Source organism: Anomaloglossus baeobatrachus, chromosome 10 (assembly GCF_048569485.1).
Source record: "Anomaloglossus baeobatrachus isolate aAnoBae1 chromosome 10, aAnoBae1.hap1, whole genome shotgun sequence".
NCBI classification, from domain to species: Eukaryota; Metazoa; Chordata; class Amphibia; order Anura; family Aromobatidae; genus Anomaloglossus; species Anomaloglossus baeobatrachus.
Window position 1 is genome coordinate 123,689,411 of NC_134362.1, and position 15,355 is coordinate 123,704,765.

Genomic DNA, 15,355 nt, shown 5'->3' on the forward strand with positions numbered 1-15,355 from the left:
GTAACCCTTTATGATCTTAGATAACTTTATCCTTGATAAAGACCTAAAAACAAGGTCGAAACGTTGGATGAATTATCCTTTTGCACAAATAAAGAATTTTCAGCATTCCAAGAGTTCTTTTCTTACGTTATTGATCACTATAGTGTGCCAGAGCTATTTCTATTGAATTGACTCTTATTTTTTCTGAGCACCTGCTATATACACAGTGAGCCAGACATATTCAAGTTTCATTCAGAAGGCAGAGGGAAGCCTTAGCAGCTGAGCCTATATCTTGGCTTGTGAGCATTAGAACAGGCCGGCGATTACAGGGTAACATGAAAAATGTCCAGCTTGCATTATGACTAGAACATGACAATATCCTTTTAAGTACTAACCTATGATGCGTTCCTAAGCAGTTGATGTTATATGTTCTACATTTCATTTTCTGCATACTTTACAAGTAGTAGAATTTGCTTTGATATAGGCAACTGGATTTTCACAATGAAAAGGCAAAGGATAACGCCCGAAAAAGACGCCATACATTATGTCAGTGCCATCACTGACAAACCTGGATTGACCATGAAATACATCAATCCCCTTAAAGGTGAGTTAAAACAAGTTTTAACTAAATTGCCTTAATATTGTCATGCATTAGAATGACTGTCTTAGGTAATGATAAATATTTTCTACAGGAAGAGGAGTGTTTGCTGAAACTGAAATCGAAAAAGGGAGTTTTGTTGCAGAATATCGAGGCGAGCTCACGTATGCACTTACGATGGTAGACAACTACTCGAGATTTATGGTTGTGGTACAAGTCAAAGATCTAATGGCCCATACTGCAGCGAAGGTCTTCCAAGCACACTTATGCAGACCTCATGGCTACTCAGAGAGAGTCCTCACAGATCAAGGCACTGCCTTTGAAGCGGAAATCTTCAAGGACTTCTGCAGCTTTTACCGATGCAGGAAGATGCGCACTACACCCTACCATGCTCAAACCAATGGTTATCAACCTGCTCAGGACTTTACCCCATATTCCAGATGTGGCCTTACAAGTGATTTATAGAGGGTTAACAATACGTTGGGATCACCGGATCTAATCTCCCTTTTTATACACCCTAAAATCTTGTTTGCTTTAGAATAAACAATAACATCATAAAGGTATAGCAGTACCGTTTCAAAGTTTCGGTGTCCCAAGCAGCATTCCATCAGCCTCTGGAAGGTTCCTGGCAAATTGCACAGCTCGAAGGGCATGCTTTTGAACTCGCAGAGACCCATCGGGGTGGCAAAGGCGGTCTTCTCCCGGTCTGCCTCAGCAACGGACACTTGCCAATAGCGACTAGTGAGATCAAGGGTAGAAAAATAATTTGCAGTTCTCAATGCAGCTAGCTATTCCTCAATACAGGGGAGTGGTGCTGTCCTTCTTCTTTAACAGGACCAACGGAGCTGCCCAGAGGCTACAACTGTCACGGATAACCCCAGCCTCCTTCATGTTGCTCAACATGTCCTTGGTACACTGGTAATGTGCAGGTAGTTTTGGCTTATATCTCTCTTTGATGGGTGGGTGTGCACTTGTGGGGATGTAGTGTTTGACCCCTTTTATTCTTCAAAAGTCTAGCGGATGTTTGCTGAAGACTTGCTCGTATTCTTGCACTAGCCTGTAGACCCCCTTCTTGTGATGTGAAGGTGTGGAGTCAGTGCCTACGTGTAATTCCTTACACCACTCCTCTGGCTGACTTGGTGAGCTGTCACTGAATGGGTGGGCTGAAGCAATGGTGGATGCTGCTGTTTGGATAGCATGTGTATCTACTGAGAACAGCTTATCAATGGTGGCAAATCGGAGCAGCTTAATCTCTTGCTCTCCGCAGTTCAACACTCTCATGGGCACTCTTCCCTTCCATATTAATGAATAAAACTATGATGTAAATAGCATATAGATACCCCACAAATGCAGATAAAAGTAGGTTATGGGAAAAGGGGGAAGAGAGAAACAGGAAAATAGTGGAATAAAGTATACCTTCCAGGTGGGAGAGGAAATGGCAGCACAGCCAGTGGAGGTGAAGCAAGGGGAGCCTGCAACTAAAGAGTTGAGAGCGTTATCACATGGTGACTGAGCCTGATTGTAACGGGAGCATAGAGGTGCCGATCCTGTCTTACCTGCGTTGGTGTAGAAGTGGGTGTCCTGTGGTGGAGTCAGCTGTGTGCAGTGGTGGCCGTGGGTTCTTTTATGTGCGACCGTAGTAATAGCTGCGCCCACTTCCTGTATGGGAGTGGAATGCAGTGAGGCTAATGGAACGCACGCCTGCGCATTTGTGTTTAACGTCGCGCATGTGCAGAACGGAGAAAAGGCTGCGCTCACTTCCTAATGAAAGGGAGTGAGACGCAGCTGGGAAGGGAAGGGAAAAGATTAGGGTTTGGGGATGATGAAAGGGCTTTCTACGGGCAAGGATGGCAAAGGGTGGCAGTGACGGAAAGTCAGGCAGCCTGTCCTGTCCTGTCCTGTCCGTCCGTCTTTTTGTATCATGAATTGGAAAGACTGCAAGGGGGAGGGGAGGTGCTTGGAGGAGGAGGAGTTATTCAGATTAATTGCAGTGGGCGGCGGCTGCAAAAAGCATCATTCTTCTTGTTTTTGCTCTGCAAAACAGCCTTTTCAAGGGTTGGCTTGGGTGACAAAATGTCTTCTGTAGGCGTGGGTTTGTCTCCCTCTCCCTAAGATGTGTCCGGTATAGGCCAGGGTGCCACTCAAGGCCGTAACCAATTCGGGTTATAGCTTCTCGGCCTTTTGGCTAAGATCAAGTGTAGTTTCGGAGGACGCTACCTTGGTCGGTACTGGAAGGTGCCTGGGATTGCACGTCTGCCGGCCTTGAGGAAGTGTGTGCGCCTTCTGGTGACACATAGCCCTCTTGTGCCTGGACGGTTCCCAGGCAACGGGAGGCGATCACCTTTGTTATTTTGAAGTCCTACTGATAAACAGAAAAAAAAAACAATTAAATCTGTTCTTATCAGTTTAATATCTGATACGTCCCCTCTCTGGGGACCATATATTAAATGGATTTTTAGAACAAGGAGATGGAAAAAATCTTGCTCTGTCCACTCCACGCATTGACCTGGTATTGCAGTACCTCCAGGACCGGTGCACCCCTTCTTAACCCAGTTTCCAAAAGCAGAACTCAATTCACCTGATTCAAATGAGCCCCATTAGTGAATTGAAAGAAAGCAAAAACTTTATATGCACCTCAATTTGGCCAATTCACTTTTCACACTTTCACCCTTTTTTTTATCTTTCACACCTTTTACTTGCTTTATTGATGCAAAAGCTGTGCCAAATAGCAAACTCATCTCCACTCAACTTGACCAACTCTGCTATGTCCCGTGCAGTATCTTATTCTCAGTCTTATCTAGATCATTTGCAATTGAATAGAATAGATCCCTTTTGGACACATTGGATTCAGCTGCTGCAGTGACTGCAGGTGTTAGAAGATGCAGACTTGGCATCAGGTGCTGTCTATCAGATTCCACTCCAATTAAAGCTTCCATTGTTTTTCGGTGTTTTCTTTGAGCAATGATGATGTCTTTAGTGATCTGTTGGCTCCCTCTCCTGGAGGAAGAGTTTGCTTGCTCTTGGACTTTCAAAAAGAGAGGTCATGATAGACATTTAGCTTCTGAGCCCAATTGGGGACAGTCATGGGTGATGAATGTTTTGCAACCTGCTGCGAAGCCTGATACCGCAATATAAGGAACGTCAAATACTAAGAATGGGCGGCCTATGAAAGAATTAGTACTTTCATTAAGCATACTTAAACGGCTAATTGGGAATAGACAAACTGTAAAAAGCCCTCTGAGAAAGCCCCTCTCTAACCTTTGTTAGTAAGCTTTTCTGTAGTCTGCCTGTTGATGTATTTTCCGTTTGAACAGTGCACAACATGAAGTGACGGAACACTGGCTTGTCACAATGTCCCCCGCTGACATCACGATAGCGCTGCTGCCTAGAAAGCCAGCTGCGCAGCAGAAGTTGCTCTTTGGGTGGGATGGTGGGCTAATGTATCTATTCCTGCTTGGTGTGAGTTTGACATGATCTAGAGCAACGAGTTCCAGCGGCTAGCGGTTGATTATTGGCTGTAATGGGGCTTTCTGGCTGGTGCCAGCCTTTCTTCTTAGCACACAGGAACCACAATCCCTACACCATGCTTCGATGGATTCTCTCATCCCAGCCCAGTAAAACTACATATTTCACACAGTTATAAGCAGCCCATGGGCATTCACCTGGATTAAAACCCATAACAGCTCATAGACCAAACAATCAATCTACCACTGGACCAAAGACAGGAAGCTAAATCCACTGCCTGCGGTAACTAACTTAATCCTATAGTCTACTCACACAACAAACCCAAGAGAAAGGAAAAAAACATGGCTTCGATTATCCATCCAATGAAAACGCATAACCATTGTGAGCCATTGGACAATGCAATTGCACACATGGTGACATGGTGCACGGCCCAATGAATCAAGTCTGTACTTCATATTCACGGTTTAAGCCCTTGGGTTCTAATGTGTCCAGAGTACATATCCAGAAAGATTCCCTTTCTTTGTGCTAAGCACAAGTCAACAATACGTTGTAAGCAGATTCTATTACCAGTCCCACACCATTTTGTGACGCATAATCGCACAGTGGCCCAATTAAGATTCCAAGTCATCGAACATGTCCCAGCCATACGCAGAGGAGGCGATAGAATTAGGAAGCTCAAAGAAAGGGAATCTTTCTGGATATATACTCTGGGCACGTTGGAACCCAAGGGCTTAAACCATGAATATGAAGAACCGACTTGATTCATTGGGCCGTGCACATTTTTTCTAACGCCCGGTTCTTTTTCGTGTTCACACTATATATGGCTCCAGTATGTATGGAGTTCCATTCTTCCTTGTTTTTTATTTGTCATGTTTGTCTGATTACCTTGTCTAACAGTTTTTTCTCCCCTTTCTTTACCTTCCAGGTTCCCATAGTCACGTGAAATATCCCTGTTGCACTTGATTACGGCTCACTATTCACTATAGGATGTCTTATATCTAACATCACACTCTCACCCATCAGCACTCTATAGGTTTGTATAAGGTATGCGCTTACACATCCGGTCCTCCATAGGTATTTCCACTTATGTAGCACTATCCCTATGATCACTCATAACTCATACCCTTGTAGTCAATTACAGCCTCCTCTCTCCCCTCTCCCCTTCTCCCTTTCCATCTATAATTTTGCCAGTACAATATTAGTTTACATTAGGCACATACTCACATATTCCTTTCCTTAGTGACTTATTGTAATTCACATTCGCATACAATTCTCTATGCCTGCCCCATTACTACATTCATACCTACTTGACCCTATCCTGATACCCCTTGTCTCACCTTGTTGGTCCCTACACCTGTTATCATCTCCTTTCCTGTGTCTGTCTTGTCACACAACACATTTTAGCATATCCCTTGTGCTCCTTATTACCTGTCCTGCCTATTAGAATTATGTCCATTATGTCCATGCATGGCCCAATGAATCAAGTCTGTACTTCATATTCATGGTTTAAGCCTTTGGGTTCCAATGTGCCCAGAGTATATATCCAGAAAGATTCCCTTTCTTTGAGCTTCCTAATTCTATTGCCTCCTCTACGTATGGCTTGGACATGTTCGATGACTTGGAATCTTAATTGGATCACTGTGTGATTATGCGTCACAAAATGGTGTGGGACTGGTAATAGAATCTGCTTACAATGTATTGTTGACTTGTGTTTAGCTCAAAGAAAGAGAATCTTTCTGGATATGTACTCTGGGCACATTAGAACCCAAGGGCTTAAACCGTGAATATGAAGTAAAGACTTGATTCATTGGGCCGTGCACCATGTCACCATGTGTCCAATTGCATTGTCCAATGGCTCACAATGGTTATGCGTTTTCATTGGATGGATAATCGAAGCCATGTTTTTTTCCTTTCTGTTGGGTTTGTTGTGTGAGTAGCCTATAGGATTAAGTTGGTTACCGCAGGCAGTGGATTTAACTTCCTGTCTTTGGTCCAGTGGTAGATGGATTGTCTGGTCTATGAGCTGTTATTGGTTTGAATGCAGGTGAATGCCCATGGGCTGCTTATGACTGTGTAAAATATGTAGTTTTACTGGGCTGGGATGAGAGAATCCATTGAAGCATGGTGTAGGGATTGTGGTTCCTGTGTGCTAAGAAGAGAGGCTGGCACCAGCCAGAAAGCCCCATTGCAGCCAATAATCACTTAATAACTTTTTCAACTTGTCATCATATGGGAGGCCTTCCATTCCTTGTAGTAGTCTAGTTGCCCACCTTTGAACTGACTCTAACTTCTGAATGTCCTTTTTAAAATGTGGAGCCCAAAACTGGTTCCCATATTCCAGATGTAGCCTTACAAGTGATTTATAGAGGTTGATCATCTTTACTTATCATTTAAAACTTTCAAACTGGTACACTCAACACATAAAGCCCCCCCCTTTTAAAGAGTAGTTTCCCTGTACCTAAGTGGGGGTCTACCTAGGTTGGAGCGAGTGGACCTTCGGGGTCCGGTGTCAGTGGTGACAGGCAGTGGGGCAGAGGGAACAGTCAGTTCCTCCTCCCTGCTATCATGTGGGGCAGGCGGAGGCGTAGGGGAGCTGGGTACAGGTACATCCCTGGGCACTGGCTCGCGGTTAACCATTTCCATCATTTCTTCATCCACGGGTTGTGGGAACAGTATCACTGGAAGGATCACCGCACCGTTCTGTGTAGGCCAGTCTGCTGGAAAATCACCCATCATGGTGTGGATTACCTCTTTTTCCTTCTCCACTGGACTGGGAACTGGAGCCTCATCTGCTACTCTCAATGCTGGTGGGCACTTCTTCAGGTGGTCTCGGGAAACCGTGGCCAAAGTCCCCCCCTGGTCACGGCTGATCTGGTAGGCCTTCCCATTCTCCCATCCTGTGGGCTGGACTACATACGGGGTTTTTTCCCATTGATCATCCAGCTTGTGGGCCCTTCTTTTCCGCTTCAGCACTACATCCCCAGGTTGGAAGGAACCGGCAGGCGCCTTCTTGTTGAAGCACTGCTCCTGTTGTCCCCGACTCCGGCACAAGTTCTTTTCAACATACTCCTGGACCTGTCGGTACTGTGTCCTCCGCCGAGTGTCCCATTCAGCTGTCGACAGGAGTGCTTCTGAAGCTTCCAAGCCCATTTCCAGATCCACTGGTAGCCGGCCGGGACGAGCTCTCATCAGGTATGCTGGAGTGCATTTCGTAGAGCTGGAAGGGATGTTGTTGTACATATCGACCAGGTCAGGTAGCTTCTCCAGCCACAGGTTCCGCTCTTCCAGTGGTAACGTCTTGAGGAGGCCCAGGACCAAGTGGTTCATCTTTTCACAAATGCCATTGGTTTGGGCGTGGTAAGGCGTGGTCCGGATTTTCTTGCAGCCGTACAACTGGCAGAATTCCTGGAATACCTCTGCTTCAAAGGCCGGACCCTGGTCGGTAAGCACCCTCTCCGGGTACCAATGCGGTCAACAGAAATAAGCCTGGAAAGCCTTAGCAGCGGTGCGGCCGGTTAAGTCCTTAACTGGGACAACCACCAGGAACCTCGAGTAGTGGTCTACGATGGTCAGAGCGTAGGTGTACCCACTTCGGCTGGGGGTGAGCTTTACATGGTCAAGGGCAACCAGCTCCAGCGGTTGGTGTGTAATGATCGGGTGTAGGGGTGCCTTCTGGCTGGCCTCGTCCTTCCTTCTCAATGCGCAAGGGCCACATTCTCGGCACCAGGCCTCCACAGATTCCCGCATTCCACTCCAATAGAACCGCTCTCTTAACAACATCTCTAGCTTCTTCCACCCGAAGTGCACTGCACCATCATGGTATGCTTGCAGGACGGTGGGCACTTTAGCCTGGGGAATCACCAGCTGGCGGATCTTCTCGTGAGTCTTTGGATTAATCAGCTCGCGATACAACTTCCCCTGGTGTAGGTATAGCCGGGTCCGTTCTTGCCACAGACGTTGGGCTTCGGCAGGGGCAGCAGGGTCTATCCCAGCAGAACCCTGTTCCACTAGAGTCTTGACCAGGCGGACAGCAGGTGCCTGGTCCTGAGCTTCCTGCCAGTCCTGTCGGGGCAGCGGATCCAGGTTCACCCGTTGTTGGTAGACGTGCACCTTCTCAGTGAATGGCCGGTGAAATGCAGGCAACTCGATCTCTTCGAGGTCATCATCCTCTGGCCCCTCTTCCGACAGGTGGGGCATCCGGGAGAGTGCATTGGCATTGACATTGGTACGGCCGGCCCGGTACTTGATGGTGAAATCGTAGTTGGCTAACCTGGTCACCCACCGCTGCTCCAACGCGCCCAGCTTGGCCGTATCTAGATGGGTCAGCAGGTTATTGTCTGTGTACGCGGTGAACTTGGCTGCTGCCAGGTAATGGCGGAAACGCTCGGTGATAGCCCACACCAGTGCCAAGAGCTCAAGCTTGAAGGAGATGTAGTTCTCAGGGTTCCTCTCAGTCGGTCGGAGTTTTCGGCTAGCATAAGCTATTACCTTTTCCCTTCTGTCTTGGACCTGGGATAGAACAGCCCCCAAGCCCACATTGCTGGCGTCGGTGTAGAGGATGAATGGGCGGCTGTAGTCAGGGTACGCTAGGATTTCCTCTCCGGTCAGGGCTGTTCTCAGCTGGCGGAAGGATTCCTCATGCTTTTCTTCCCACACCAATGGGGCTACTAGGGATCTACCACCCTTGGTCTGTCCTACGAGGAGGTCTTGCATGGGGGCAGCCATCTTTGTGTACCCCTTAATGAAGCGACGGTAATATCCCACCAGGCCCAGAAACTGCCTCACTTCCCTCACTGTGGTCGGTCTCGGCCAGTCTTGGATGGCGGTGATCTTCTCGGGGTTGGGGGCGACACCTTCCGCACCAACCACATGTCCTAGGTACTGCACTCTGGGTTTCAGCAGATGACACTTTGAGGGCTTCAACTTCATCCCATACTTGGCAAGGGACGCGAACACCTCGGCTAGGTGCTCCAGGTGGGCTTCATACGTCTGTGAGTACACAATCACATCATCCAAGTACAGCAAAACGGTCCCATAGGCAGTCTTCTCTCGGTCTTCCGGTGCCACGGCCACCTGCCAGTACCCGCTGGTGAGGTCAAGGGTGGAGAAGTAGTTAGCGGTTCTCAGCGAGGCCAGGGACTCTTTGATGCGGGGCAGAGGGTAAGCATCCTTATGCGTTATCTGGTTAATCTTCCGGTAATCCACACACATCCGCATGGTGCCATCCTTCTTCTTAACCAGCACCAACGGAGCGGCCCAGGGACTACAGCTGTCCCTAATAACCTCTGCCTCCTTCATGTTCCTCAACATGTCTTTGGCGCATTGGTAGTGCGCAGGGGGAATAGGCCTGTATCTCTCTTTAATAGGGGAGTGTGTACCGGTAGGGATGTGGTGTTGAACCCCTTTAATCTGCCCAAAATCTAGAGGGTGCTTGCTAAAAACCCGCTCATACTCCTGTACCACCCGGTATACCCCTTCCTTGTGGTGTATGGGGGTATCATCAGTGCCGACATGTAGCTCTCGATACCACTCGCCTAACTCCCCCAGGGATGAGTGGGAACCGGCAGCAGGCGGTGTGACCGGGGGAACGGCTTCATGGATCGTGTGGGGATCTAGAGTGAACAATTTGGCAAGGGTAGCGTACCGGGTGGTGCATGAATGCACACATATTGGTTTTATAATCTTATTGTATTACTTTATATTCTTATTTCACTTGTGCATATCTCCACCATAATCCTGGCTAAGAAATATAGCTTTTTTTGGGGTACACAGGTAGTAAGGTCTTCTTTCTATTTCTTTAGGGGTGATATAGCCTGGTGGAACTCTAGACCTCTAACATTATATATGCACCCTTTTTCTTTATGGTTCTTGGACACCTTATAACATTCTTCCATACATATATATCTTTCTCATAAATTATAAATAATTAGGCATTTTTATATATTTTATTTACATTTTCATAAATAACTTTTTACAAAGCATGGGGGACATTCTCACATACATATAATTTTCATGTACGCATTCTGAAAATTTACGCATAAACCGTACACACTCCTTTTTGTAACAATTTCTATAACTCATTCGCTGAACTCTCATCCCGGATATTCATTCTTACACCGAATTTCCTGTTATAACACAACATTCATGATTTTTATTCAATTTATTTTTATTTTTTAGGTTTATTAGTAGTGATGAGCGAGTACTAAAAAGCTCGGGTGCTCGAAGCTCGGGCCGAGCCTCCCAAGATACTCGTGTACTCGGCCCGAGCACCGAGCCCAATGTTATCCTATGGGAGACCCGAGTATTTTTGTGAAATGACCACCGGCAGCATGTAGAAACCCTAAAAATGGCACAAAAGTCTCCGAAGAGTGCTCAAATGACATGGCAACAGCATGGGGAAGACCCCTTGAAGCATTTATCACTCAAAAGTCACAGCTGTGAATAATTTTGTCCACGTTTTACGCCATTTTTACGGACTCACCAGAAAACCTTCCAAAATGACACCAAAATGATTTTTCATAGCGGAAATGTTAAGGGCACATACCCAATAGTGAGATAGAGCTAATGTATGTTACTTTTTGAGATCAATACATGAAAGATTTTACGTAAAACATTGTGTGGCACTCCGATGTCCCTGAGAAGAGACGTGCATAAAGGCCTCTGAGTCTAATGTGCCCATTTTGAGGAACTGAGTCTTTGTAGTATTTTCCTTTGCCAGGGCAGTCCAAAATTGTGAGGTTCACCAATGCCCCTGCATACAGACGTGCATGATGGCCTGTAAACCTGAAGTGCCCATTGTAAGGAAGTGGGTCTATTGTAGTATAGCCCTTAGGCAGGGCAGCCAAAAATTGGGAGGCTCCACGTTGTCCCTGGATAGAGACGTGCATGAGGGCCTCAAAACATTAAGTGTCCAGTGTCAGGAAGTGGGTGTATTATAGTATAGCCCTTAGGCAGGGCAGCCAAAAATTGGGAGGCTCCACGTTGTCCCTGGATAGAGACGTGCATGAGGGCCTGTAAACCTGAAGTGCCCATTGGAAGGAAGTGGGTCTTTTGTAGTATAGCCCTTTGGCAGGGCAGCCAAAAATTGGGAGGCTCCACGTTGTCCCTGGATAGAGACGTGCATGAGGGCCTGTAAACCTGAAGTGCCCATTGGAAGGAAGTGGGTCTTTTGTAGTATAGCCCTTTGGCAGGGCAGCCAAAAATTGGGAGGCTCCACGTTGTCCCTGGATAGAGACATGCATGAGGGCCTCAAAACATTAAGTGTCCATTGTCAGGAAGTGGGTGTATTATAGTATAGCCCTTAGGCAGGGCAGCCAAAAATTGGGAGGCTCCACGTTGTCCCTGGATAGAGACGTGCATGAGGGCCTGTAAACCTGAAGTGCCCATTGGAAGGAAGTGGGTCTTTTGTAGTATAGCCCTTTGGCAGGGCAGCCAAAAATTGGGAGGCTCCACGTTGTCCCTGGATAGAGACGTGCATGAGGGCCTCAAAACATTAAGTGTCCATTGTCAGGAAGTGGGTGTATTATAGTATAGCCCTTTGGCAGGGCAGCCAAAAATTGGGAGGCTCCACGTTGTCCCTGGATAGAGACGTGCATGAGGGCCTCAAAACATTAAGTGTCCATTGTCAGGAAGTGGGTGTATTATAGTATAGCCCTTAGGCAGGGCAGCCAAAAATTGGGAGGCTCCACGTTGTCCCTGGATAGAGACGTGCATGAGGGCCTCAAAACATTAAGTGTCCATTGTCAGGAAGTGGGTCTTTTGTAGTATAGCCCTTTGGCAGGGCAGCCAAAAATTGGGAGGCTCCACGTTGTCCCTGGATAGAGACGTGCATGAGGGCCTCAAAACATTAAGTGTCCATTGTCAGGAAGTGGGTGTATTATAGTATAGCCCTTAGGCAGGGCAGCCAAAAATTGGGAGGCTCCACGTTGTCCCTGGATAGAGACGTGCATGAGGGCCTCAAAACATTAAGTGTCCATTGTCAGGAAGTGGGTCTTTTGTAGTATAGCCCTTTGGCAGGGCAGCCAAAAATTGGGAGGCTCCACGTTGTCCCTGGATAGAGACGTGCATGAGGGCCTCAAAACATTAAGTGTCCATTGTCAGGAAGTGGGTGTATTATAGTATAGCCCTTTGGCAGGGCAGCCAAAAATTGGGAGGCTCCACGTTGTCCCTGCATAGAGACGTGCATGAGGGCCTCAAAACATTGTTCCCATTGCAAAGGAGCGGGTCTCCTGTCGTTGTAATGTCCATTCTGCAAAGAATGGGCGAAAAAATTTACCACTGGGGGTATACCTGAAACAAAGGCCTAACTCTTGTAACGGTCATCATGGTGGCGCATGAGGAGAAGGAGGAGCAGTCCAGCGATTATCCAAAGTCCAGAAGTGTGTACCCATGGGTGACTGGAGGTACATGGCAAATTCCCGTTACAAACTTTAAATTCCGCTCTCATTTGCTGGTGGTGTGGTGAAGTCTGGCCCAATCCAACCCTTGTTCATCTTGATCAGAGTCAGCCTGTCAGCATTTTCAGTTGACAGGCGGGTGCGTTTATCTGTAATGATTCCACCTGCGGCACTAAAAACATGCTCTGACAAAACGCTAGCGGCAGGGCAGGCCAGGACTTCCAAGGCGTAGAGAGCCAATTCATGCCACGTGTCCACCTTGGATACCCAATAATTGTAAGGCACAGAGGAATGTCGGAGTACAGTTGTTCGATCTGCAAGGTACTCCTTGAGCATCTGGGCAAACTTAGGATTTCTTGTGGCACTACCCCGCACCTCAGGGGCTGTGGTACGTGAGGGGCTGAGAAAACTGTCCCACATCTTAAAGACTGTTCCCCTACCTCTGGCGGATTGGACTTGTGCCTCTCTCGGCTGTACGCCTTGGTTGTCCACTGATTCCTGACCTATGCCGCTAGCGTTTTGTGAGGGGAATGCTTTGCCTACTTCCGTGACTATGGCCTTCCGGAACTGCTGCATTTTGGTTGACCTCTCCGCCTCGGGAATAAGAGACATAAAGTTCTCCTTGTAGCGTGGGTCTAACAGTGTTACCAACCAGTAATGATTGTCGGCCAAGATGTTCTTAACGCGAGGGTCACGAGACAGGCAGCTTACCATAAAGTCAGCCATGTGCGCCAGACTCTTAACAGCCAGGACTTCAGTAGCCTGACCAACACGTTGACTGAACATGCTGTCCTCCTCCTCCTCCTTCTCCTCCTCCTCATCTACCCTGTCCTCTGGCCAGCCACGCTGAACCGAGGATATGACTGGTGTGCATGTCATATCCTCAATTTGGCCGGAGATTTGCTCCATGTCTTCATCCTCCTCCTCGTCATAGTCCTCCACTGCACGTTGTGATGAGACGAGGCTGGGCTGTGTGTTATCACCCACACCCACTACTGTTTCTTGCTGCAACTCATCGCGCTCCGCCTGCAATGCATCATGTTTGGTTTTGAGCAGAGACCGTTTTAGAAGGCAGAGTAGCGGTATGGTGACGCTAATAATGGCGTCATCTTATACCTTTATGATGTTATTGTTTATTCTAAAGCAAACAAGATTTTAGGGTGTATAAAAAGGGAGATTAGATCCGGTGATCCCAACGTATTGTTAACCCTCTATAAATCACTTGTAAGGCCACATCTGGAATATGGGGTAAAGTCCTGAGCAGGTTGATAACCATTGGTTTGAGCATGGTAGGGTGTAGTGCGCATCTTCCTGCATCCGCCATAACCTTCCCTTAGGATATACTGTGCCCTTATCAGATTGGTTGTACAAGGTTGCTTCTCTTATTGGATGGATTTCAAGCTGCATGGATAATGTTCATTTAAATGATGTGGATAGAAAGACTGAAGATATCTACATGTAGTCTGAAATCCATCATGAATCAATACTATTTTACACAGTCATAAGCAGCCCATGGGCATTCACCTGCATTCAAACCAATAACAGCTCATAGACCAGACAATCCATCTACCACTGGACCAAAGACAGGAAGTTAAATCCACTGCCTGCGGTAACCAACTTAATCCTATAGGCTACTCACACAACAAACCCAACAGAAAGGAAAAAAACATGGCTTCGATTATCCATCCAATGAAAACGCATAACCATTGTGAGCCATTGGACAATGCAATTGGACACTTGGTGACATGGTGCACGGCCCAATGAATCAAGTCTTTACTTCATATTCACGGTTTAAGCCCTTGGGTTCTAATGTGCCCAGAGTACATATCCAGAAAGATTCTCTTTCTTTGAGCTAAACACAAGTCAACAATACATTGTAAGCAGATTCTATTACCAGTCCCACACCATTTTGTGACGCATAATCACACAGTGATCCAATTAACATTCCAAGTCATCGAACATGTCCAAGCCATACGCAGAGGAGGCAATAGAATTAGGAAGCTCAAAGAAAGGGAATCTTTCTGGATATATACTCTGGGCACATTGGAACCCAAAGGCTTAAACCATGAATATGAAGTACAGACTTGATTCATTGGGCCATGCATGGACATAATGGACATAATTCTAATAGGCAGGACAGGTAATAAGGAGCACAAGTTATATGCTAAAATGTGTTGTGTGACAAGACAGACACAGGAAAGGACATGATAACAGGTGTAGGGACCAACAAGGTGAGACAAGGGGTATCAGGATAGGGTCAAGTAGGTATGAATGTAGTAATGGGGCAGGCATAGAGAATTGTATGTGAATGTGAATTACAATAAATCACTAAGGAAAGGAATATGTGAGTGTGTGCCTAATGTAAACTAATATTGTACTGGCAAAATTATAGATGGAAAGGGAGAAGGGGAGGGGGGGAGAGAGGAGGCTGTAATTGACTACAAGGGTATGAGTTATGAGTGATCATAGGGATAGTGTTACATAAGTGGAAATACCTATGGAGGACCGGATGTGTAAGCGCATACCTTATACAAACCTATAGAGTGCTGATGGGTGAGAGTGTGATGTTAGATATAAGACATCCTATAGTGAATAGTGAGCCGTAATCAAGTGCAACAGGGATATTTCACGTGACTATGGGAACCTGGAAGGTAAAGAAAGGGGAGAAAAAACTGTTAGACAAGGTAATCAGACATAATGTAACCAGTTGATCAGACATGATCACCTGGTTTGAGACCCCCTGCCTTACACTATATAGATATCATGTTCATTCCCCATCTATCTTGCTCAGGAGAGCATCTCCCTCCCCCGGCACCAAGAGCAGCTCATACTGAATTGTTACATTGACTAGTAACACTGCACACAGAAATGCACCTTAATATTCCACTGTTAACCCTTTCCTCCCAGCAGTAACACA

The 15,355-nt window shown here is 46.7% G+C and overlaps 1 pseudogene; it reads left to right on the forward strand.

The window, feature by feature from the left end:
- The first annotated feature begins 2,913 nt into the window (after positions 1 to 2,913).
- Positions 2,914 to 3,120, forward strand: LOC142255530 (U2 spliceosomal RNA; annotated as a pseudogene).
- Positions 3,121 to 15,355: the final 12,235 nt, after the last annotated feature.